The 26,615-nt window shown below is 44.2% G+C and overlaps 1 protein-coding gene across 1 annotated transcript in view; it reads left to right on the top strand.

Annotated features, from left to right (window-relative positions):
* Nucleotides 1-26,615, top strand: part of VPS35L (VPS35 endosomal protein sorting factor like) — a gene marked incomplete in the record, with an annotated part of 3,288,436 nt that overhangs the window by 91,984 nt on the left and 3,169,837 nt on the right.

The following is a 26,615-nucleotide window of genomic DNA, read 5'->3' as shown; positions in this document are numbered from 1 at the left end:
TGACGTCGGTGCGTCAGGGGTACAAAGCTCCCAGCCGACGCCATGTTCTCCAGTCTTTCTTGCCGCGCGGTGGAAGCAGTTCGCAAGTGCCGGTCGGCTGACTCCTGTTATTTTTGGTGCTTCATTCCGAAGACATTCTTCTTTTCAAAGCCAAGTACCCCATTGGGGAAACTTTTTTTCTTGCTCCAGACCAATGTCAGAAAAAGGTAATAATTGTATTTCATGTGGGAAGCAAATACCTCATAAGGATTTTCACTCTTACTGTATTCATTGTCTAGGCCCTGACCACGACGTAGCTAGTTGTCGGTTTTGTGCTAGATTTAATCAACGTACTATCAAACGGAGATATGATTTTGCCTTTCATTACTTTGGGAGGCGATTTAATTATAACGTTGTCGGACACACTTCCTACTACCGGAGTTCATAAAAGGAGCAAGGATAAGGATAGGCCTCCAAGGTCCAAATCAGGCGACAGTTTGCAATCAGAGCCAGCTGCCGATTCGGCCGTCATCAGTGAGGCGCTTTCACAGCCCCTGTCATCGGCCATTACAGAACCGCTTGCCGAAATGGACTCCCACGAGGAGCCAACTAGGCCTTCGGATACTACAGGTGTAGGACCTTCGGATAATGCTCCCTCGGATGGGTCCAGAGCTGCTGTGCAGGTACCGGCTTCCGAGGGGGTTTTCAGGCCTACGCAGCTTCAGGTAAAGGCAAAGGCAAAAACAAAGACTCCTTCTAAAACAAAGACTCAAGCCCAGGCCTCCTCTGATCCGGGACCTAAATCTCAAAAACAAATGCTTAAAATGGCAGAGGACTTGCCAACTATGATTAGGGGTTCACATCCCCCTCCAGTCAAAAGGCCAAGACAAGAATTGGATTATGAATCCTCTGATCAGGCATCTATCTCTTCACTGTCTTCCTCTGAACAGGATTATACTTTCCGTCCTTATGAGGATTCTTATGCTGAGGAATCCATTCCTTCAGCTTCTCCTCCTGAGGATTATTCTTTTGGGGAAACTTTACATGACATGGGGGAACATTTTCACTGGGAAGGACAGGAGTACTCTGAATCTAAGAGAAGGCTTAGGGATTTCCTTCTTCCCCAACACAGACCCCTGGCTATTCCTCCTATTTTGGATATTGTGGATGATGTCTTTTCTGAGTCTAATTTAACTCCTGACTCCTTTCCTCCGGCCCCTGCTAAGCCTGATAGATATTACAGAGTCCCTGACTCCCACCAGTTTCTATTTAAAAATCCTACTGCTGATCCAGAAACCATTTCTCAGGGTCCTAAGGGTGTTAAGGCCGTCACTGCCAAGAACCCTATTTCATCAGATAAGGATTCTAGAGCTTTGGAGAGATGGGGCAAAAAAGTGTACACTTCTGCTACTTTATCTATTAGGGCTTTAAATTGTCATTTTCATATGTTGAAATATCAGCAATACCTTTTGTCTGTTATGAAACAAAAACTTTGTACCATTTCTGCATGTGCAGACAATAAGGAATTACAAGATTTGATGCATGCTACTGAGCAGGTGGGGAAACATACCTTACACTGTGGTTTTGATGCTTTGGAGGCCTCTTGCAGGGTGGCTGCCACTGGCACGGTCATTAGAAGGCATGCTTGGTTAAAGGAACAAAATTTGCCTGATCAAGTGAAAGCAAAATTACTGGATGCTCCTCTTCAACATAATGGTTTGTTTGGGTCTAAGGCTGAAGAGGTTATAAAGAAAATGGAGGATAAGGCAAAATCCATGCAAACGGTTAAGGATTTCTTACAAGTTCAGCCTCCTAGATTTAGCAGAAATTGGCCAGCTAAAAATTGGTCCTTTCCCAGCTCGGGCAGGCCTCAGAGGGGTAGATATAGGTGCCCCAGTGGGAGGGCCCAAGAACAGACCTCTTATAGACCTAGACAGTGGAGTGCTTCCACCCCCATGGGTGCAGAAGATAGGTCTCAACCTTATAGGAAATCGGCTCAATGACTCCCCCTGCATGGCTCCAGGAACCTCTCTCCTGGAAGCTCCTCTGGGAGGAAAACTTTCTCTTTTTTACCGAAATTGGACTTACATAACCCAAGACAAGTGGGTTCTGGATGCAGTTTTAAGAGGTTACAAATTCCACTTTCACACCTTACCAAAACCAAACGGATGGCCAGACCTACCAAAAACCCATGGGGGAGAGGCATTAAAACAGGTGAGGTCCCTCATGGCTATGAGGGCCATAGAACTTGTTCCAAATTCAGAGACGGGACAAGGCTTTTATTCAAGACTATTCCTAGTTCCCAGAAAGCAAAATACTTGGAGAGCCATCCTGAATCTGTCAGTCTTAAATACTTTCATGGAGATACCAAAGTTCAAGATGCTTACTCTGCAGCAGCTCCTGCCAATGTTGAGCAAGAATGCATGGATGGTGACATTGGATTTAAAGGAGGCCTACCTATCAGACAAGAGTACAGAAAATACCTCAGGTTCAAGGCAGGCTCGAAACATTACCAATTCTCTGCGCTGCCCTTTGGCTTGTCTACTGCACCCAGGGTCTTTACCAAGTGCCTGGCACCAGTAGTAGCTTACTGCAGACTCAAGGGAATTCAAATTTACCCTTATCTGGACACCCGGAATTTGTTCAGAATCTACTCAAGTACCTGGGATTCACTGTGAACGTAAAAAAGTCATGTTTGACACCCACTCGAGAGATAACTTTCCTGGGTGCTCTTTTAAACACAACAACCCAGATGGCATTCCTGACATCAAAAAAACAACTACAGCTGGCTTCAACTTTCAAAAGCCTGGCGTTGATGTCTCAACTAACTGCAAGGAAATTCCTGCAGGCTTTGGGTTACATGGCTTCCTGCATCCTACTCATACCATATGCAAGACTGCATATGAGGAAGATAGAATGGTACCTAAAAAGCGTATGGTCCCAGCATTGTCACAGTCTGGAAACACTGATTGCTGTCTTGCCTTGCCTACAAAAGGAATTCCATTGGTGGGCCATGGCATGTCTTCAAAACAAAGGGAAAGCCTTCAGTCTACCTCCAGCCTACCAAGTGATAACCACGGACGTCTTGGATTATGCATGGGGAGCCCACTTGCAGGGGAAAGGCCTGCAAGGTTTTTGGACAGAGGATCAGAAGCATCTTCATATCAATTTAAAAGAGATATTAGCTGTGCAGAATGCCCTCTTGGCTTTCAGGGATCTTTTACAGCCAGGGCAGCTACTGATACGAACAGACAACACCACAGTTATGTGGTACATAAACAAGCAAGGTGGTTCGCACTCCTACCCCCTTTGCAGACTAGCCATGACTCTATGGAACACAGCACTAGCTTGCAAAGTGGACCTACAAGCTCAATTCCTGCCAGGGAAACAAAACACTCTGTCAGACAGCCTGAGCAGGAACCTGTCAGACCCACACGAGTGGATGCTAGACACCCAAATATTCAAGATGATTACAGAAGCCTGGGGCTGCCCGGACGTAGCTCTATTTGCATCTCCCCACAACTACCAGTTACAGATTTTTTGCACAAGGACATATCACAAGCTAGCATGGAAAGTGGATGCTGTCTCATTCAGTTGGAGGAACCTCTTGGGGTATGCCTTTCCACCACTACCTCTTCTACCAAGGGTGTTATTAAAAATAACACAGGACAAACCATAGCTAATCTTACTGGCCCTGAATTGGCCTCGACAATTTTGGTACTCAACACTGATAAATCTATCCCAGGAACCTCCTTGGATTCTACCTCAGATTCCAAATCTTTTGTGTCAACATCAGGGCCAGGTCCTGCACTCTCATATCAAAACTCTCAGCCTGGCATATTCAGGGTCTATGATAAATCCTACCCTTTCCAGACAGGTTATGGATGTTCACTTAGAAGCCAGAAGGCCTAGCACTAGAAAATCTTATGAAGGTAAATGGAAGAGATTTTGCACCTGGATGCATGTTCAGGAATCGGATCCTCACATTCCAAATATTCCATTAATTTTACATTACCTGACAGATATGTTGCATAAGGGTTTATCTTTTTCCTCCATAAAAATACATGTCTCAGCTATCTCTGCACATTATAATACAGACCCTCCAATTTTCTCACATCCACTTCTGAAACAATTTCTCAGAGGAGCAAAGAATTTAAGGCCCCCTAGGACACCACCTATTCCTGCCTGGGACCTCAATTATGTCCTGGAAAAACATACTCTGCCTACTCAGCGTGCTGCCACATCTGATATAAAGTATTTATCATGGAAGACTGTTATCCTACTGGCTTTAACTTCAGCCAGGAGAGTCTCGGAGTTACAAGCACTCATGGCCGTGGAACCTTACATTATTTTTCATCAAGACAGGGTTTCTTTGAGGACTAACCCTACTTTCATGCCTAAAGTGGTTTCTAAAGTGGCTTTAAACCAAACTATTTACCTGCCAACTTTTTTCCCTAATCCACAAAATAAGGGGGAGAGGATCTTGCATTCTTTGGACGTGCACAGGCAGCTTCGCTTTTACCTGGACAGGACCAAGGATATCAGGAAAACTGAACAACTGTTTGTTTCTTATGCAGCAAATTCCCAAGGCAAAGCTATTTCAAAACAGACCATTTCTAAATGGATTGCTCATGGAATCAGATTTTGTTACTCCCATCATGGAAAGCAAATCCCAGGAAAAATTAGGACACACTCTACCAGAGCTGCTGCTATTTCAGCTGCCTTTCTCAGGGGAGTCCCTACCAAAGATATTTTGGAAGCTGCAACTTGGAGTTCAGTGCATACTTTCTCTAAGCACTATAATCTCCCTCTTTATTCTAAGTCTAGGGTGGGCTTTGCTTCTGCAGTCTTACAAGGCCTTCTAGCCGCCCCTTCTACTCAATAACCACCTCCCTTTATTTCAGCTTTGGGATTCAACCCTACAGTGATGACTGCAACAGTGAAGCACGATGAACATACTACAGTTGTGTACACTTACCATAAATGTAGATGTTCAAGTGTCTTCACTGTTGCAGTCTGGGTTACCCACCCTCCTGTCCCCCCTTATACTTTTATTGGTGTGGTTCCCTGCTTCACCCTTCTTCTGAGGTGTATTTGCTACAGGGTATGGGGCTTGTTGTATGTTACATTTTTGTTTTACTTTTAGCCTTTACTTTTGGGCACCTGACATCTGGGGCAAGAAAAACTGGAGAACATGGCATCGGCTGGGAGCTTTGTACCCCTGGCGCACTGAAGTCAGGGAGGGTGAGTACACAGCCAATGCCGGACTCAGACTTTGGGATTCTGGCTGACCGAGGGCTGCCAGCCGGCAGGAAGAACCCTACAGTGATGATTGCAACAGTGAAGACACTCTAACATCTACATTTATGGTAAGTGTACACAACTGTACTTTTGGACTATAAGCTGGAGATTGCTTTCCCTGCCAGGGTTTGATAACAAGTGTAGGCATAGATAAAGGGACAGGGGATGTTAAAAGAAAGACCAGCTGTAGTTGAGATTATAGTTTTCTATAGAACAAAAGATGTGATTAAAAACAGTGATTAATTGTGCACATAAATAGTACATGATAACTATAAGAATCAATCAGAAGAGATTAGAAAAGACTGGGAAATGAAAAGCTAGTGTATAAAGAAGCAATGAGAAGATATTTGTATGGCTTCCACATATGCAGTAAAATCTGGAAGATTTAGGATTTTTGCATGGAAATGTTTGCATAGATATTTTTATATCCTGAGTAGAATTCAGAAAAAATTTCCACGGGTAGTCTACAGGTGTGATGGAAAAGAGAGTGTTACCTGGGAACATTTTTTTTTTAATGGGGGTTGCAACACATTGACAGATTTTAGACATTCTATACAGGGTACTTTGTCAGGAATGTTATTGAAGAAAATTATCTTAACTAAAGAAATGATTCTTTTGAGCTAGGATATAGAAGCTGAATTGCATGGACACAGTAAGACCCTACCAAGTTCAATAATAATAAAAAAGAAACAGTTACTAAAAATGGAAATCAAAAAATAAACCCAACTATAACAGTTAATGTTGTAAAGGAGATGAAAAAAAATTGGAGGTGGGATCTTTAGAAAAGGGAAAGAATAAACTATGTTGAAATGAATGGAATCTGTGGGAGCAGTGCATAAAGAATAATGTTCAGGAGGAGTGATATTTCAGGGAAGACTGGACTTGGCACAACCTTTGTCATGTTAAATCGAATAATAATTGTTAAGACAAAAACTGTGTATAGTTTATGGAAAAATATCTTTGCAATGGTTTGCTTTCTCTTTCATAATTGAATTTATATTCATTGTCATTATATAATATATGAAGACCTTCACATTTCCTTAGGTTCATAGGTTGGTGCTAGGCTATTGGCCCTAGGGCCTACACAAGCCTCTCCAGGGAATTGTTATGGCTAGGTTTGTGTAGGCCCTAGGGCCGATAGCCTTCACATTTCCTTAGGTTCATAGGTTGGTACTAGGCTATCGGCCCTAGGGCCTACACAAGCCTTGCCATAACAATTCCCTGGATATTTCTTCCCACAATATTTACTTCTCTGGACCCCTGTCTAGCAGGGAGACTGACATTATCCCCGGGGTGAATTTCCTATCTCCCATCCAGTCATCAAGGTTGCTTTTGAAGAGGGCCAAGGAGGCGCTCTGCCTGACATGTATGGGCAGTCTATTCCAGAGTATGGGGAGTCTCTGGGTCAGGAACCTATACTTCCAGCATGTTTTGTTCATTGTGATGACATGGTTTAGATCCCTGGAGCGTGTGGCTCTGAGGGATTGGCATTTCTTTAAGTGGAGCATGTCCAACAGCTCATGGTTTGACATTGCCTTGTATGTTAAGCAGAGATTGCCTCTGAGTAGACAATATGCCACAGAATATAGCTGGAGTTTTTTTTAGACAGTCAGCATATGGCATCTGCTTTAGCCCTGTGATTCTTTTAGTGAGGTATTTCTGTGGCCTTTCCAGCTGTTGCAGATGGCTTGTGAGGTACATACCAAACTGGGCATTATACTCTATAATGGGTCTAATGAGGGATGAGTACAGTGGGACAATGACCTCCTTTTTTCTGGATGAACTGCCCTTAGTGATGAGGTGTGCCACATAGAAGGATTTTCCTGACTGTTTTGGCGATGTGGTTACCGAAAGTGAGACCACTGTCCACCTGTGTCCCTAAGTCTCTCATCCCACTTTCAATGTTTAGTGTACTGCCACCTATGTGGTAATTCATGGGTACATGTTTTTTTCCTAAGGGGATAACTGTACATTTCTTGGCATTAAGCTTGAGCCCATGGCTCTGACACCAGGCATCTGTTTCTGTAAGGCCCTTTTGTAGAATATCCACATAATTTGGGGATTCAATAATGGCCCCCAGTTTGCAGTTATCTGCAAACTTTGGTAGCCAGAGTCCCTTAGTGTTGGCCTGTACTTCAGAGAAGTAGATGCCAAACAAGAGTGGTCCCAGGACTGAACCCTGAGGTACTCCACTTGTCACTTGTTTGGAGTTGGATTTGGAGTCGGCTACTTTTACAGTCTGGGTTCTGTTAGTAAGCCAGTTGGCAACCCATCGAGTGATGTAGGGATTTATGCCCAGCTTAGTACGTTTATCTATGATTCCAGAGTGGGGGATGGTATTGAAGGCCTGAGTTGCACAAGCCCCCATTAGCAGCACTTTTCCTGCACTCAGCTCCACAAGATTCCTTCGAATTATAGCCCTGAGCCCTGGTGCAAGTAAATGGTAGAGGTTGCTTGATGTATCAAGTGTGCTATGACCGGTCATATGATCCATTTATGCTACCACAGTGGTAAAGACAGAACTTAGAAAGCTGAAGCCGGTGCACAGAAGGTTTAAAATCTACACAGTATAAAGTTTTTGGGTCCTCCTGTACACTGTGACATTTTAAATTGCATTTGTCTGTGCGTTTGTATGTTCATCTTCCACTTTGTATTTCCCATTTCTGAATATCTCTGTAAGTTTTGTATTAAATGGTATGTAGTAACATTTCTCTGTCTTGTACTTCCAATGTGCACCTCTTTCCACATTGCCAGTGTGACAAGGTGTGTCCAGTCATCTTGGTGGTACTCAAGTCTGTTTCTCATGATACATGTATTTGTTGACTTAAGGTGACAGGCATCCCTTTTGGTAACTGACCGTACATGCTCTTACCAAAGTCCCAACATCTATCCAATACTGGATAGCTGTACTCTGTCTACTTAAATCATTCCTATCCACACTGCAGAACATGTCTGATATACATGCAGGCTTTTCTAGGTCTTCAGATGTGTGCCTGCACAGTGGTCACATCCTACATGCTTGTCATGGTGTTTATCATATTAATTTTGTTGGTTACTCAAGCCCATTTAGCCAGGTCATCAGAGCATCCTGTCCTGCATATTACAGAAATTATCATATGTAGTCAGCCACTGCTGAGATGCTGCTCAGTATAGTTAGTGGGCTTTAGGAATTGCCATGCACAGATAATGCAGTCCATTAATACCAAATATATATTTGACAGTTCTAGCTATCCTAGAAATAGTGGTTGCTGAGAATCTGCATGGATTGCGAGCTGTCAGCTGTCTTTTATTCCTACCTTATTTTGGAGGAGGAATGTGCCTGTATGCTATAGATGGGGCAGTGTGCCTATCAAAACACAGAGCCTCTATATCCGTGCCCAGGTATTTTGGAGTCTGCCCCATTAAATCAAAATTATAGATACTGCATCATTCCTTGTTTTTGGTCCCATTTTTTGACGTCTTTATCCTTTTTTTTTTTTTTTTTTTTCAAAACAGGTTTATTGTTTTAACATATAAGAGAAATATCATAACAATTTTATACAAGTAATTAAAAATAGGTATTATTATAATATTCAACAAAACAACTAAAGTATTTACAAAGACATCCACTACAATCAGATCAATTAATTAAACTAAAATACATTGAAATTAGAATTTTTTTAACAAATTTTGTAAATTATCCCATACAATATAATATGATGTTTTTCTAGTTGTTCTCATTCTAATTGTGCTTATTTCCATATGGCACATTATATTCATAACATTTTTAAATTCATTGAACGAAGAAGGTGTATCTGAAATCCAATTTCTAGTTATTATTTTCCTGGCCACTGCTAGGATAGACCATAACAAGGGAAGTTTAATCTTTTTAACACATTGAGGTACAGGTGTGTTGAATAATATAAGAGATTTAGAAATAATGAAATTATCTGTAAAAAGAGCCTGCAAAATTCATTAATTGACTTCCAGTATTCTTTCAACTTCATACAGTCATAAAACATATGAGCCCAGTCAGCATTAATTTCTACATTACATCTCTTACATAGATTATCTTTATTATTTATTTTATTCATCATCAAAGGTGTATAAAAGATCTATGTAAAATTTCCATGTATAAAGTCTCCAGACAATGGAAGATGTAGTTCTATAAGCAGATTCCAATATATATTGTTTATCTTGTTGAGTTGGTGGGTCCCCATTAATAGAGGTGAAATAATTCCAGTATGAATCTACACTGTAAAAAGTTTCTTGTCTGATAATTTTATGTATATATGAAAGTTTACCTTTATCAGAAACTTTATGCTGTAAATTTAATATCAAGTAATCAATCAGTTTTGGAATAGATTCTTTAACTGTTATAGACTTTAGATCTATTCTATCAATGAGATGTTGTCTAAAGATCTGAACCTCTAACCAGCAAGTTTCTCTTAGATCAAATTCTTGTTTTAAGAAATCTAGATTTTTAACTTTATTATCAGATATCAGCTGATGCCAGTACTTTAGATCATTATATGTCTTTATCCTTTTAAGACCATGTAATTGTGTATTCCTAAAGTGTAAATTACCTGCTGCCAAAATAAATATTTTTTTCAAACATAAATAGAAAGAACTTTTACAACGTAGATTATGTGAGAATAAGGGCAGTACCAAAGGGACTGGCAAGCTGATTTGGGTCTTTTATTAGTTAATTTGTCAATAGCTGGCTGGATAAGTGTGAAATCGGAAGATCTGATGTGGATATACATTATATTTTGGGGAAAAATGTGATGATATGTAGCTTGAGAGACGGGGGAATGCCGGCCAGAATATAAGTTTTGCCGAGATATTAGAAAACAACATTTTAATGGAGAAAGAAGTGAATAAATAGAAAAGGCTACTTGGGGTTGTAGCAGACATTTAAGAACTTGTGTGCTTCAAAAAAGATTAAAATGTGTGGCATACTGTGTGAAAGGGCATGAGCAAGTGTAGTGTACAATTTGTCTTTTTGGGGGAAGGTGCTAATATCTGATAGGATGCATGTAATATGGTTTCTTCTTTAATCTGCAGTCATAGTGAAAACCCCATATAGCATGAAAATGCAGCCATGGTGTCTATAAAAGCATGCTAACATTATAAATGTCACATGGTGTCAAAGTGAACAGATCTGACTGTTTTCATGCCATTGGGCAGTCACAAGCATAGAAATACAGTTCACATTTTGTAATTCATTCATTGTTTTTCAAAAGTAAAGTCATCATTTCAATGTTTTCAGTAATATAATCAGTAAAACAGGACATCCCCAGTACCTGCCCTCCTTCCCCTTATCTCCAGGGAGCAAGTCATCATCATGACTGTCCTCTCAAAGGCAAGAAATACAGCCTCCATGGCACCCAATAACATCCCAGGCTGCATCTTACAGGAACTTGCAGCACTATTAGGCACCCTATTCAACAAAAGCAAGAGTACCGGCTTCATCCCAGCCAAGTGGAGGACAGCTGCTTTCATCCCTTTGCCCAAAGGTGGAGCATCCACCGATCCAGGAAATTCTAGACTCATCAGCCTAACCAGTCTGATCTGTGAAGTCATGGAGCGGATTATCATGGACCTCATTAACAAAGACATTGGCAACCTCCAGACACTTGATCCCACACAGTTTGGCTTTGTCAAGGGGAGGTCATGCCTGTTAAATTTGGTCGACTTCTTTGAGACAGTCACCAAGGCCATAGATGAGGGGAAGATGGTGCACACTGCCTACATTGGCCTGGCCAAAGCCTTCAGTACTGTTCCCCACTCAGGTAGAATAGATAAACTCTCTCAACTAGGCATTAATCTGTATGTTACCAGATGAGTAGCAAACTGGCTCACTGATAGAACCTACCTAGTCAAAATAGGGGAAGCCACCTCAGGTAGTAGACCCATAACAAGCGGTGTACCCCAGGGATCGGTCTTGGGGCCTCTGCTGTTTGGGATATACTTCTTGGACGTGGTGGCCAAATCTAGTGGGCTGTGGCTGACCAAGTTTGCAGATGACTGCAAGTTGGCTGCTGCCATCAATTCCCATAATGATGTGGCCATCCTCCAATAGGCTCTCACCCAAACAAATTACTGGTGCCAGAAACATGGCCTCACACTGAATGCCAGAAAATGCATCATCATCTCTTTTGGGGAGAGTGACATCCCCACAAATTATCACATTGATAATAAGGTACTAAGCATGCAGTCAGTTGTGAGGGACTTGGGCACTCAGGTTGATAGCAAACTGACTTTTGACCACCATATTGCCTCCGTTGTATGGAAAGCTTTCTACATGGCCCACCTGATTAGTAAGGGTTATCTCATCCAGGGACATGGTGGTCATAACATCCCTGTATTCTTCCTTTACAAAACCCATTTTGAGTACAATGCCCCTTTCGGCATGTACCTCACAAAGCACATACAGCAGCTGGAAGGGACCACAGAGGTTCCTCATCTGGGAGAATTCAGGGCCTCAAACATCTACCCTACACAGCCTAAAAGCCCTGTCCCTCTACTCAGTCTCCTACAGACTCCTCAGAGGTGACCTCTGCCTGGCATACAAAGCAATATCAGACCCACCCTGATGGGACTGCTGCATATCCGTAAGTCAAGCTCTACTTGAGTAACCCATACACGCGACCTCAACATGGTTTGTGACATCAGTATGATTTTTTGGCTGGACAGATATCTGTTCCAGAGACTCCCCCTTTTGTGGAATAGACTCCCTCTCCACGTAAAGCAGAGTACCTCATTAAACTTTTTTTAAGAACAAGCTGGATAACTGGATGGGGAACAGAAAATACACCGCTGGGATTCCACCTGTCCCTGCTGGACAGTGGCATAGGGTGCTGACTTATTGGAACATGGGCTAAATTCTTGGCTAGGCTTGTAATGGCCTCAGGGCCAATAGCCTAGTAACTTCCTATTATCCTATGAGAAGCCATCTATGTAGGTTGATATTTTGATACACTGAGGCTACCACTGTTCTAGAACATCCACATAAAACAAAGTTCATCTGTATCCATTTTCAAGTGCAACTTAAACCGATGTATGGGAAATAGAAATGTTATCACAGGACTGCCCCCTGTACTACTAATGGACAGATGCAGCTCCTAAATGTTTTATCCCATGCATGGGTCCCCTCACATTATGTATGGTATGATCCCATTTATTCTCATTAGGGGTAATATATAAATCTGATGTTGTCAATCTTCATCTATTCTTGACTTGTGGGTACAGTTCCAGTCTTCGGAACCGATCTGGCCATTACGTAGCTCGAGTCAGTAAAAAAAAAACCCTCGAGCTACTAGTCTGCCCATAATGCCCCTCTGTACATTACCCCAGTTCTCATTTGCCACTATTACAGCAAGATGCATCAGCCGATTCCTCTCTCGTAGCTAAGTAAAACTTTACATTTTACTCTCTTGTCTCAGTTAGTTTGCTGATATTAATCTATAGCGATTTAGAATTCACTATTTTTCCTCTAGTCTACCCTTAGTGTGTGTTTGTTTACCTTTCCCTCTACCATTGGTCATTCCTACTACTACCGTTGGTAGCTCCCTCCCCCCTCCCCTTTAACGTTAGATAATCTTTGTACCCTTGTTGGTAATGCTTTCCTTATGGTGTGACTGGTTGTTTGCCATTTTTTCTCTTCCTTTTTATTCTTTTGCCTCTCCTGGTTTTTATTTAAAAAATGGCGCATAAATCCAAAAATTCCATTACTAGCTTTAAACAATGTAAAGAGTGCGACAGGAAAATGTCAAGCTCCGATAATCATGACTGCTGTGTTTATTGTTTGGGTGTGCCCCACTGAAGTGTAGACTCTACAGTCTGCCGGGGTTTTAGCAATAGAACTCTGAGCTTATTTTTCCGCTCTGCTATTCTCAAAGGGCTTCTTAAAGCCCCTTTTGAAGAAGCCTTGTCCAAGGCTGACCAGTCTCCTCCGGCCTCTGGTTCCACATCTTCCCATTCGGTGCCGAAATCTCCCTCAGCACCAACTGTTAAAAAGCATAAACATGCATCTGCAGGTTCCTCTTCAGAACCGAGAACTAAGGTTTGAAGCTTTCAGAAAAGTCTGAATCTTTGGCACCGTTACCCTTACCTGTGCCTTTGATACCGACCAAGATGCCCACTCAAACTATGATAATTACCTCTCCTACTTTGACCATGGTTATGACACTGACACCAGTTGCCACAGCCGCCATGCCAGCGCCAATATCTCCCACGGCCCTGCAGACGGTGCCAAAGACTGATATTTCTGCTCAGCCCAGGACCACTCATTCCTCCTTGGACTCTGTTGGACAACTCCTAGCACTTTTCTGGAGAGACCCAAGTCTTTTCCTTCTGGGTTGTCCATTCGCTCTACCAGAAATCTCTCAGAAGTTGATGTAGAAAGATTGGTGGATCAGATCCTGACAGCCAGTGGTCTTCCCTCATCTTCTCAGCCCCCTCTTCTTTATGGTGCAGGGGTTTCTCCTCTTTGACCCCTTCTTATTCTCTTCCTCTGACCTGCTCACAGGCTTTAGAGCTCTCAACTTCACAGATTCTAATGACTTCACCTCTGCCAACCTTATTGTCTTTGATGCCAGGTACAGCTCTGATGCCTTCAGGACTGACGGGTCCCTGGGACCATGTCTTCGCCATCGGGTCTAAGGAGTTTGTCAGCACTGATTTTTTTTTTCTGTGGAGCCGGTCTTGCCTCTTCGGGTTGTGCTGACAGAGGACCCATACTCTGTTCCAGTTTGTCTGGTGGGTCTCTTTGGGCGGGGTGTGTCCCCGATTCCGAGTTTGCCTGTCTCAGTTCCAGATTCCCATCCCCCTGAGGGGGTCTTGCCTTTCAAGCCATGGAAAGAGCCTTGGCCACTGCCTCTTCTCATGTGGCTCCTATGTTACCGGAGTCTCTCCCTTTGACCCCAGGTTTACCAGTTCGACTACCAGCCTTGAACCCCCAGACAGCGAGCTCCAAGGTCGCAAGACTTGCCTACTAAAGGCATCCCCTCTTCTGGGTCCTCTTCAGATGCTCCCACTGAAGTGCCACCTCAGAAGAGATTGTGTAAGAGGAAACACCTGGTTTCTCCTAAAGACTCCATCACAGAGGACACTGATTTAGATGAGGGGGAGGGTTCCCCATGGTCACCCCCAGAAGATGTCTCCTTCAGAGACATTCTTAAGATCATAAAACAGACAGGTGATTGGAAGCCCAAAGACCCTTCCTCTGAGGAATCCGTGTACTTGCAGGCTTTTGGTGCTCACCCGTCTACCTCTTGAGTGACGCCGACTGCTGACGAGCTAATTAAATTGATCACTCAGCGGGATTGGAAGGCTTCTGACTCTGTAGAACCTGTCCCTTAAAGACCTGACAGAATACGTTCTGCTCCTGAGGACCATCCACATTGGGCAAAGGGCTTAGTAGTTGATGCCATGGTGGTAGTGGCTACCACCAAGAAAGAACTAGCCAAGGAAGTTCTACTGTACATCCCCCTAACTGGGAGTCCAGGGTGATGGACAGATTTGGAAAGCAGGTCTATGCATCATCAACCTTCTCCATCAGGTCCTTGAATTTTTTGGCACACTTCTAGACTTCAGAGGGATCTGGTCAAGGAGCTGTCTGATACCCTGGTGGGAGCAGTGGCTGAGGGGGTCCAAGAAAAGGTGTTCTCCCAATTAGCTAACTACCATTGCCTGGGTGCTAAGGATAATTTTCAGAGGTTATTAATCCCTTTTACTCTTTACCTGAGAATTCAAGCAAGACTCCCCGATGTTCCACCTAGTCAGAGGGTTCTAGCAGCATTAGAAATACAAAAACTGCTAGAAAAGAGAGTAATCCAAGAAGTCCCACCAGACCAAGTAGGATCGAGATTTTACTCCAGATTCTTTTTAGTGCCAAAGAAAACAGGGGACTGGAGACCAATTTTGGATCTCAGAATTCTAAACAAATATGTCCAACAGTCAAAATTCCAGATGGTCACAGTTCAGTCAATACTTCCATTCTTAGAGGAAAACTGTTGGATGTGCTCTATGGGCTTCCAAGACACATAATACCACATAAAGATGGACAAATCCTCAAGAAAGTTTATTCATTTCCGGCTGGGGGCCAGTCATTACCAATTCAAAGTGCTGCCCTTTGATCTCACTACAGCCCCCAGTGTGTTCACCAAATGCATGGCAGCAGTCACAGCAATTTGAGGCTGCACTAATTCAGAGTGTTTCCTTACCAAGGCGACTGGCTCCTCACCGCTTCCACCAGGCATATACTTCTATGAACAACAGATTTTATTCTGGAACTATCTCAACAGTTGGGCATCACAGTCAGTCTTGCAAAGTCTCAACTAACCCCTTCTCAGGATATGGAATTCACTGGAGCTCTTAACACTCTGTCTTGTGTAGCATTGCTTCCTCACTACAGGTTGCAGAAATACAATTGTAGGTTTAATCTTTTTTTTTTGGATCAAACAAAATATTGACTCATAAATTCTACAAGCATTGGGCTCCATGGCAGCAGCGATCATGTTAGTCCCACCGGTAAGGTTTCACGTGAGACTTCAATAGCTGCTTGGGAATCAAAGGTCTATTATAACCCACCCCACGAATCACCTAGTTTTTATATCCAGCCGATGCAAAATCGACCTAATTTGGTGGATGCAGTTCAAGGAGATTCTTCTAGGCCGATGTTCTTCATGTTTCACTGTTGCAGTCATCATACTTGGGTTATTTTCCTGCAGGTAGCCCTCAGTCAGCCAGAATACCAGAGTCTTAGCATTTCTGCATCATATGCTATCACTTCTTCCATGATGTCAGGGGTATAAAATCAGGCAGCTGACGCCATTACACCATTCTTTCTTGCCGAGGAGGAGCCCGAAGCAGTTCGCAAGTGCCAGTCGTCTGCTACCTAAAATTTTCATTTTTCGAGTTTATAATCCTGAAGTCTTCTAAAGCTATGTACCCTGTTGGGGATCCTTTTTTCTTGCTCTAACCGATTGTCAGAAAAAGTTAACAGTTGTCTTGCCTGTGGAAAGCAAATACCTCACAGAAATTTTCATTCTTGTTGCGTCACCTGTTTAGGCCCAGACCACGACGTCCCTCGCTGTCGGTTCTGTGCCTTGTTTAACAGCCAAACCATTCGTCGTTGTGCTATTTTTGTTGCTAAATTCTTTCGCTCTCGATCTCCGTATTCCAAAATGGCTTCAGTAAGCCAGCCAAATACTGATCTTCTGAAAAAACGTAAGGATGAAGACAGGGTCAGACTGCATAGGTCCAAAACTACCAATGGCGCTTCCGTTAAGCTAGTCGCCAGCCCGCCGGTACTCAGTGAGGCGCTTTGCAGCACCTGATGCCCGCTTCTTTGGATTCACAGGCCTCTACTGAGACCCATTCGGAGTCCAGTATGCCACGAGTTGCTTCTTCAACTATGGAACCAGCGGATGTCTCTACCTTGGATGGGTCCAGAGCCGCTGTGTAGGCACCGGCTTCTGAAGGTGTTTTCCGACCTACCGATGTTCGAATCAAACCGACTTCTTTTTTAGCCAAAACTTCTGAGTTTCTTAGGCCCAGAGTACGCACTACGCCTAGAAAACCAATGACCAAAGCACATGCTCGGGCCCCCATGCCACATAAACAAATGCTTAGAATGGCTGAAGACCTTATAACGCTAATTAGGCGAAGCCAGCCTTCCCCTGCTAAGAGGCAAAGAATTCAGTTGCCTTCAGATTCTACAGACCAGGAGTCCGATGACTCTGACCTTTCTGATTATCAGGACATACCCTTATCAGCCTATGAGGATTCAGATGCAGAGGAATCCATTCCCTCTGCCTCCCCTCCAGAGGATTTCTCTTTTGGTGAGACCTTGCATACTTTAAGAGAGCATTTCCACTGGGAATGTCAAGACTATCCTCAGTCCAAAAAGAGACTCAGACAATTTTTAGAGCTACCTCAGCACAGGCCTTTAGCTATACCCCCTGTCCTGGATGTTGTGGATGATGTTTTCATGGAATCCAGTCTTACTCCAGACACATTACCTCCGGCCCCTAGGAAACCTGACCGGTACTACCGTGTACCTGATTCCCACACGTTTCTTTTCAAGAATCCTACTGCTGACCAAGAGATCATTTCCCAGAGACCTAAAGGTATTAGGGCTACTACAGTGAAAAATCCTACCCCTTCGGACAGGGATTCCAGAACTTTAGATAAATGGGGTAAGAAGGTGTATACCTCTGCAACTCTTGCTATCAGGGCATTGAATTGCCAGTTTCACATGCTGAAGTACCAGCAACATATTATGGAACTCATTAAACAAAAAATGGTAATATTTCCAGAATGTGTTGAAAATAAAGATTTGCAAGAGCTTATGCATTCTGCAAACCAAGTTAGTAAGCATACTTTGCAGTATGGTTCTGATGCCCTAGAAGCATCTTGCAGGGCTGCAGTCACTGGTTCTGTACTGAGAAGACATGCTTGGCTGAAGGAGCAGACCTTGCCAGATCATGCCAAATCCAAATTACTAGACACTTCTTTAAATATGGACATTTTGTTTGGCACCAAAGCAAAAGAAGTTCTTAAAAAGATGGAAGAAAAAGCTAAATCTATGCAAACTGTTAAAGAATTCTTACAAGTGCAGCCACCTCGATTCAGTAGGCATTGGCCTTCAAAACACTGGTCCTTTCCAGCCTCCTCCAGACCTTCCCAAACAAGACCCAGGGAAAAGAGACCACCCAGACTACAGTCTCAGAGTATGCAAAGATCTAAGCAGTGGAGTGCTCCCACCCCTAAAAGAGGGAGTGGTAAGCCACCTCCCTATGGAAAAAGTTCACAATGACTTCTCAACTCTACTTCCCAGCCCTGCCCAATTGTTTGTGCCCCTGGGAGGAAAACTTGCCCTTCATGCAGAAAACTGGATGTCCATCACTCAGGACCGATGGGTCCTCAACATTGTATCTCAGGGGTACCAATTTTATTTCCATTCACTGCCAACCCCAAGCGGGTTTCCAGATTTTCCTCCAAACCAGTGGGCAGAGGCTCAAAACCAAGTTCTTTCCCTGCTCAACATCAGAGCTATTCATCCAGTTCCAATAGAACAAATGGGTCAGGGTTTCTACTCCAGACTATTCCTGGTACCCAGGAAAGAGGACTCTTGGCACCCAATCCTGGATCTTTCAATTCTCAATACCTTTCTGGTGGTCCTAAAATTCAAGATGCTTACCCTGCAACAGCTTCTCCCTATGCTAGCCAAGGATGCCTGGTTAGTCACCCTAGACTTAAAAGAAGCTTATCTGCACATCCCCATCAGGGAATCTTGCAGGAAATATCGATGTTTCAGGGCAGGATCTATGCATCATCAGTTCTCTGCACTTCCCTTTGGCTTATCTACTGCGCCCAGGGTATTCACAAAATGCCTGGCTCCAGCCATTGCATACTGCAGGCAGAAAAATATCCAAATTTAACCGTACTTCGATGACTGCCTGATTCAGGCGGACAGCTAGGAATTACTGCTTCAGCACCTGGCATTTGTAAAAAGCCTTCTCACGTCATTGGGGTACACCATCAACAAAAATAAATCACAATTGATGCCCAGTCAAAAGATTGTATTCCTGGGAGCAAGCTTGGACACAACTTCCAAGATGACATTTCTCACTTCAGAAAAACAGGTCCATCTGACAGACTACTTCAAGCAAATGGCCATCAGAACCCAGCTTACTGCAAGCCCTAGGGATCATGGCCTCATTATTCTGCTAATTCCATATGCAAGACTACATATGAGGAAACTTCAGTGGTACTTAAGTCTTTGGTGCCAACATTCTCAGGACCTGGAATCAGTCATTCCTATCATACCTTGTTTGAGGGCAGAGTTCCTTTGGTGGGCAGAAGCATGCAACCACAACAAGGGACTGCATTTTGCACTGTTGCAGTCATCATACTTGGGTTATTTTCCTGCAGGTAGCCCTCAGTCAGCCAGAATACCAGAGTCTTAGCATTTCTGCATCATATGCTGTCACTTCTTCCATGATGTCAGGGGTATAAAATCAGGCAGCTGACGCCATTACACCATTTTTTCTTGCCGAGGAGGAGCCCGAAGCAGAAGCAGTTCGCAAGTGCCGGTCGTCTGCTACCTAAAATTTTCATTTTTCGAGTTTATAATCCTGAAGTCTTCTAAAGCTATGTACCCTGTTGGGGATCCTTTTTTCTTGCTCTAACCGATTGTCAGAAAAAGTTAACAGTTGTCTTGCCTGTGGAAAGCAAATACCTCACAGAAATTTTCATTCTTGCTGCGTCACCTGTTTAGGCCCAGACCACGACGTCCCTCGCTGTTGGTTCTGTGCCTTGTTTAACAGCCAAACCATTCCTCGTTGTGCTATTTTTGTTGCTAAATTCTTTCGCTCTCGATCTCCATATTCCGAAATGGCTTCAGTAAGCCAGCCAAATACTGATCTTCTGAAAAAACGTAAGGATAAAGACAGGGACAGACTGCATAGGTCCAAAACTACCAATGGCGCTTCCGTTAAGCTAGTCGCCAGCCCGCCGGTACTCAGTGAGGCGCTTTGCAGCACCTGATGCCCGCTTCTTTGGATTCACAGGCCTCTACTGAGACCCATTCGGAGTCCAGTATGCCACGAGTGGCTTCTTCAACTATGGAACCAGCGGATGTCTCTACCTTGGATGGGTCCAGAGCCGCTGTGTAGGCACCGGCTTCTGAGGGTGTTTTCCGACCTACCGATGTTCGAATCAAACCGACTTCTTTTTTAGCCAAAACTTCTGAGTTTCTTAGGCCCAGAGTACGCACTACGCCTAGAAAACCAATGACCAAAGCACATGCTCGGGCCCCCATGCCACATAAACAAATGCTTAGAATGGCTGAAGACCTTATAACGCTAATTAGGCGAAGCCAGCCTTCCCCTGCTAAGAGGCAAAGAATTCAGTTGCCTTCAGATTCTACAGACCAGGAGTCCGATGACTCTGACCTTTCTGATTATCAGGACATACCCTTATCAGCCTATGAGGATTCAGATGCAGAGGAATCCATTCCCTCTGCCTCCCCTCCAGAGGATTTCTCTTTTGGTGAGACCTTGCATACTTTAAGAGAGCATTTCCACTGGGAATGTCAAGACTATCCTCAGTCCAAAAAGAGACTCAGACAATTTTTAGAGCTACCTCAGCACAGGCCTTTAGCTATACCCCCTGTCCTGGATGTTGTGGATGATGTTTTCATGGAATCCAGTCTTACTCCAGACGCATTACCTCCGGCCCCTAGGAAACCTGACCGGTACTACCGTGTACCTGATTCCCACACGTTTCTTTTCAAGAATCCTACTGCTGACCAAGAGATCATTTCCCAGAGACCTAAAGGTATTAGGGCTACTACAGCAAAAAATCCTACCCCTTCGGACAGGGATTCCAGAACTTTAGATAAATGGGGTAAGAAGGTATATACCTCTGCAACTCTTGCTATCAGGGCATTGAATTGCCAGTTTCACATGCTGAAGTACCAGCAACATATTATGGAACTCATTAAACAAAAAATGGTAATATTTCCAGAATGTGTTGAAAATAAAGATTTGCAGGAGCTTATGCATTCTGCAAACCAAGTTAGTAAGCATACTTTGCAGTATGGTTCTGATGCCCTAGAAGCATCTTGCAGGGCTGCAGTCACTGGTTCTGTACTGAGAAGACATGCTTGGCTGAAGGAGCAGACCTTGCCAGATCATGCCAAATCCAAATTAATAGACACTTCTTTAAATATGGACATTTTGTTTGGCACCAAAGCAAAAGAAGTTCTTAAAAAGATGGAAGAAAAAGCTAAATCTATGCAAACTGTTAAAGAATTCTTACAAGTGCAACCACCTCGATTCAGTAGGCATTGGCCTTCAAAACACTGGTCCTTTCCAGCCTCCTCCAGACCTTCCCAAACAAGACCCAGGGAAAAGAGACCACCCAGACTACAGTCTCAGAGTATGCAGAGATCTAAGCAGTGGAGTGCTCCCACCCCTAAAAGAGGGAGTGGTAAGCCACCTCCCTATGGAAAAAGTTCACAATGACTTCTCAACTCTACTTCCCAGCCCTGCCCAATTGTTTGTGCCCCTGGGAGGAAAACTTGCCCTTCATGCAGAAAACTGTATGTCCATCACTCAGGACCGATGGGTCCTCAACATTGTATCTCAGGGGTACCAATTTTATTTCCATTCACTGCCAACCCTGCGGGTTTCCAGATTTTCCTCCAAACCAGTGGGCAGAGGCTCAAAACCAAGTTCTTTCCCTGCTCAACATCAGAGCTATTCATCCAGTTTCAATAGAATAAATGGGTCGGGGTTTCTACTCCAGACTATTCCTGGTACCCAGGAAAGAGGACTCTTGGCACCCAATCCTGGATCTTTCAATTCTCAATACCTTTCTGGTGGTCCTAAAATTCAAGATGCTTACCCTGCAACAGCTTCTCCCTATGCTAGCCAAGGATGCCTGGTTAGTCACCCTAGACTTAAAAGAAGCTTATCTGCACATCCCCATCAGGGAATCATGCAGGAAATATCGATGTTTCAGGGCAGGATCTATTCATCATCAGTTTTCTGCACTTCCCTTTGGCTTATCTACTGCGCCCAGGGTATTTACAAAATGCCTGGTTCCAGCCATTGCATACTGCAGGTAGAAAAATATCCAAATGTAACCGTACTTCGATGACTGCCTGATTCAGGCGGACAGCTAGGAATTACTGCTTCAGCACCTGGCATTTGTAAAAAGCCTTCTCACGTCATTGGGGTACACCATCAACAAAAATAAATCACAATTGATGCCCAGTCAAAAGATTGTATTCCTGGGAGCAAGCTTGGGCACAACTTCCAAGATGACATTTCTCACTTCAGAAAAACAGGTCCACCTGACAGACTACTTCAAGCAAATGGCCATCAGAACCCAGCTAACTGCAAGAAAAATACTGCAAGCCCTAGGGATCATGGCCTCATTATTCAGCTAATTCCATATGCAAGACTACATATGAGGAAACTTCAGTGGTACTTAAGTCTTTGGTGCCAACATTCTCAGGACCTGGAATCAGTCATTCCTATCATACCTTGTTTGAGGGCAGAGTTCCTTTGGTGGGCAGAAGCATGCAACCACAACAAGGGACTGCATTTTACTCTACCCCACACCGCCCAAACCCTGACCACGGACACATCAGACTATGCATGGGGGGCTCACATGGCTGGCAAATACATTCAGAGCCACTGCAGCCCAAGCCAAATTCTCCTGCACATGAACCAAAAGGAGATGCTAGCTGTACAGAATGCTCTGACAGCTTTCAGATACCTAATCCTTCCAGGACAACTGCTGATAAAAACAGATAACACCACAGTTATGTGGTACATAAATAAGCAGGTGGGTCCCAGTCTTACCCAATCTGCAGGGTAGCCATGACTCTGTGGAGCACAGCTTTGGGCAACCAAGTCCATTTACAAGTTTAATTCCTGTCAGGCAAACAAAATTCACTGGCAGACGACTTATGCAGAAATCTCCTAGACCCACATGAGTGGAAATTGGAGCCCAGCACCTTCAATCTTGTGATCCAGAGGTGGGGGACCCCAGAGGTGGATCTCTTTCCCTCCCCCCACAACCACCAGTTAAGCAAATTCTGCACCAGGAACCCTCAAAGCAGGGCCTGGAAGGTGGATGCCCTATCCTTTCAATGGGAAAACCTCTCAATCTATGCCTTTCCCCCCTCTGCCCCTTCTCTCAAGAGTACTACTCAAGATAAAAGAGGACAGACCAAGGACAATTCTGATTGCCCCAGACTGGTCACGCCAGCACTGGTACCCACTCCTGCGCAGCCTGACAACGGTGCCACCCTGGCACCTACACCAGACTCCTACCCTACTGTGGTGTCACAGCAGGAGGGACAGATTTTGCATCCACAATTGCAAACCCTAAGTCTTGTATCCTGGCTTATTCCTTGAATACTCCACCAGCAACCCTAAGTAAACAGGTGCTGGACATCATTCTTGAAGCCAGAAGGCCTAGTACTAGGAAATCTTATGCGGAAAAGTGGAAAGGTATTGTTCTTGGATTCAGTCTATAAAGGAAAGGACACAGCAGTGCCCTCCTTATGTCTAATCCTAGATTACCTAGCAGAGCTACTCCACAGAGGCCTGTCCTTCTCTTCCATTAAGATTCATGCCTCTGCCATTTTGGCTCATTACAGTACTGAGCCGTCTCTGTTTTCTCACCCTCTCATCAAACAGTTCCTGAGAGGGGCTAACAACTTAAGGCCCCCAGGGAGAGCACCCACCCCTGCTTGGGACCTTAACTTTCTACTGGAAAAGCTCACGCTTCCCCCTTTTGAACCTGCTGCTTCAGCAGAGTTAAAATTCCTCTCTTGGAAAACAGCCTTGCTTCTAGCCATCACTTCAGCTAGAAGAGTGTCTGAGCTACAGGCACTGATGGCTGTGGAACCCTTTATTATCTTCCACAGGGTTTCCCTCAGGACTAACCCGTACTTTATGCCTAAGATGGTGTTCAGTGTGGCCCTAAACCAATCCATCCGTTTGCCAACCTTCTTCCCTAACCCCCAGAATAAAGGGGAAAGGATCCTGCACTCTTTGGACGTGCACAGACAGCACAGGTTCTACCTTAATAGGACTAAACCTTTCAGAAAATCTGAGCAGCTGCTAGTCAACTTTGCAACAGGGCAGAGGGCGACGCCATTTCTAAACAAACCGTTTCCAAATGGATAGCACACTGCTTCCATTTTTGCTACAAGTACCATGGAAAACCAACCCCTCGGGGTCGGAACACATTCCACTAGGGCTACTTCTATCTCTACAGCATTTCTCAAGGGAGTCCCTACCAGGAACATTCTGGAAGCTGCAACCTGGAGTTCTGTACACACCTTCACCAAGCATTATCACTTGCCTATATTTTCCAAATTCAGGGCAAGATTTGCTACAGCAGTCTTGCAGGGCCTACTATCCAGCCCTAACTCTTCTTGACTGCCTCCACCCTTCCTCAGCTTTGGGAATCAACCCAAGTATGATGACTGCAACAGTGAAACACGAAGAACATAGTACAGTTGTGTACACTTACCATAAATGTAGATGTTTGAGTGTATTCATTGTTGCAGTCCTGGATGTTCTTCGTTTTCCATTGCTGCAGTCTCTACTTTCTATAGTCCTCTCTATTTACTTTTACTGGTGGTGGTTTTCACACCAAATACTATCTCCCTATTTGGGGCTCCTGACATTTGGGGCAAGAAAACTGATGTAATGGCATTGGCTGCCTATATCCTCAGTCTTTTGCCGCATGGTCCGATGCAGAAGCAGTTTTGCGAGTGCAGGTTGGCTCTGAAATATTTCCGACGGAGTTTCAGACCGAAACAGAGTTGGCTAAGTACCCGTTGGGGAACATTTTGTTTTTTCTTGCCTCAGTATTTTACCGGATGTCAGAAAAGTGAATAACTGTATTTCTTGTGGGAAACAGATACCTCATAGGGATTACCATACCTTGTGTATACCTTGTTTAGGGCCTGAGCACGACGTTGTTGGTTGCCGCTCTTGTGCTAGGTTTAACAAACGCACTATTAAGAGGAGGTTAGACTGTGCCAGGTTAGTGTTTGGGAAGCGTTGCAGTATAAAATGCCGGATGCTCCGACGCCCGGCCATCAAGAAGCGCAAGGACAAAACAGTGAAGCCTAGGGTTGATGAACCGCAGTCCCGGACGCCGGTTCTTTAGAAGGCTCAGTGGAGCCAGAGGTTTTGCCAGGAGTTTCCATGGAGTCTCAGGCAGAAACTTTACTGTTACAGGATGTGCCTTCTCAGGAGGTAGGCCAGGCTGAGGGGCTTCTCAGGTAACTGTTCTTCCTCTCTTCCCAAGGTAGTTAGAGCCTCTCCTTCTGTTGCCAAAACTTCCTTGGAGAGGTAGGCCTAGTTCAGCTTCAGTGGGGCTTCTCCTAGCATTTCGGTTCTGTACCTAAGAAACATATGCTTAAAATGGCAGAAGATTTGATTACTATGATTAGAGGTTCTATGCCCCCGCCTGATAAGAGGCCTAGGGTGGAACCGCAGTTTGATAGTTTTGATCAGTGTTCAGAGGCTTCAGAGTCTTCTGCGGAAGACTTGCAGGAGTATCCTACTTATTCTGATTCTGATGTGGATGATTCCACTCCTACAGCTTCTCCTCCTGAGGATTTCTCATTTTCAGAGACTCTGCATTCCATGAGGGAGCACTTTAAATGGGAAGGCCAGGATTACTCTGATTCCAGGAAAAGGCTTAGGGAATTCTTGTTTTTGCCCCAGCATAGGCCCTTAGCTATTCCTCCTGTGTTGAATGTGGTGGAAGATGTTTTGCAGAGGCTTCCTGAATCCTGACTCTTTGCCTCCTGCTCCTGTTAAGCCTGATAGGTATTATAGGGTGCCCGAAGCTCATAAGTATTTGTTTAAGAGTCCTAGGGCGGACCCAGAAACTATTTCTCAAGGGCCTAAAGGTGTTAAGGCTTCTGTGGTTAAAAATCCTGTTCCCACTGATAAAGAGGCAAGGGCCTTGGATAGGTGGGGAAAGAAAGTGTATACTTCTTCCACTCTAGCCATGAGAGCGTTGAATTGTCAGTTTCACATGCTAAAATATCAGAATTATCTCCTTTCACAATTAAAATCTAAGGTGGATGCTTTGGCGGAAGGTATTGAGTGTAAAGAGTTGCTGGACTTGGTTCATGTGTCTGAGCAAGTGGGTAAGCATTCTTTGCAATGTGGTTTTGATGCTGTACAGGCCTCCTCGAGGGTGGCTGCTACTAGTTCTGTTCTTCGCAGGCATGCCTGGTTGAAGGATCAGAATTTAGCTGAACATGTTAAGACAAGGATTTTGGATGCTCCTTTACAGTCTGATGTGTTGTTTGGATCGCCTGTGGAAGCAGTTTTAAAGAAAATGGAGGACAAAGCTAAGTCTATGCAAACTGTTAAAGATTTTTGCAGGTACAGCCACCAAGTTTAGTAGAAATTGGCCTGCTAAGGGTGGACATATCCTGCTTATGATTCCCAGTCTAGGGGTAGGTCTAGACGTGGTAGGGGCAGGGCTCAAGGTTCTTTTCGGCCTAGAACAGGGAGTTCACCTGCTCAGACTTCTGGTGAGGGCAGGGTCAGTCCTTTCGTAACAGACTCAATGACCTGTCTTTTCAGCTGCCAGTAGATTCTCGCCTGGCAGCTCCTTTGGGAGGAAGACTGTTTCTTTTCAAAGAAAATTGGGATTTAATTACTCAAGACAAATGGGTGTTGGATATCATTCACCACGGTTACAGATTTTACTTCCATACAATGCCCCTTTCAAAGGCATGCCAGACGTTCCTCCTCCACAAAGAAAGGAGGCTCACAAGCAAGTTT

The sequence above is a fragment of the Protopterus annectens genome, chromosome 12.part0 (genome assembly GCF_019279795.1).
Source record: "Protopterus annectens isolate FY-2018-M chromosome 12.part0, PAN1.0, whole genome shotgun sequence".
In the NCBI taxonomy this organism is placed as follows: Eukaryota; Metazoa; Chordata; order Ceratodontiformes; family Protopteridae; genus Protopterus; species Protopterus annectens.
This window is presented reverse-complemented; position numbering and strand designations above follow the sequence as displayed.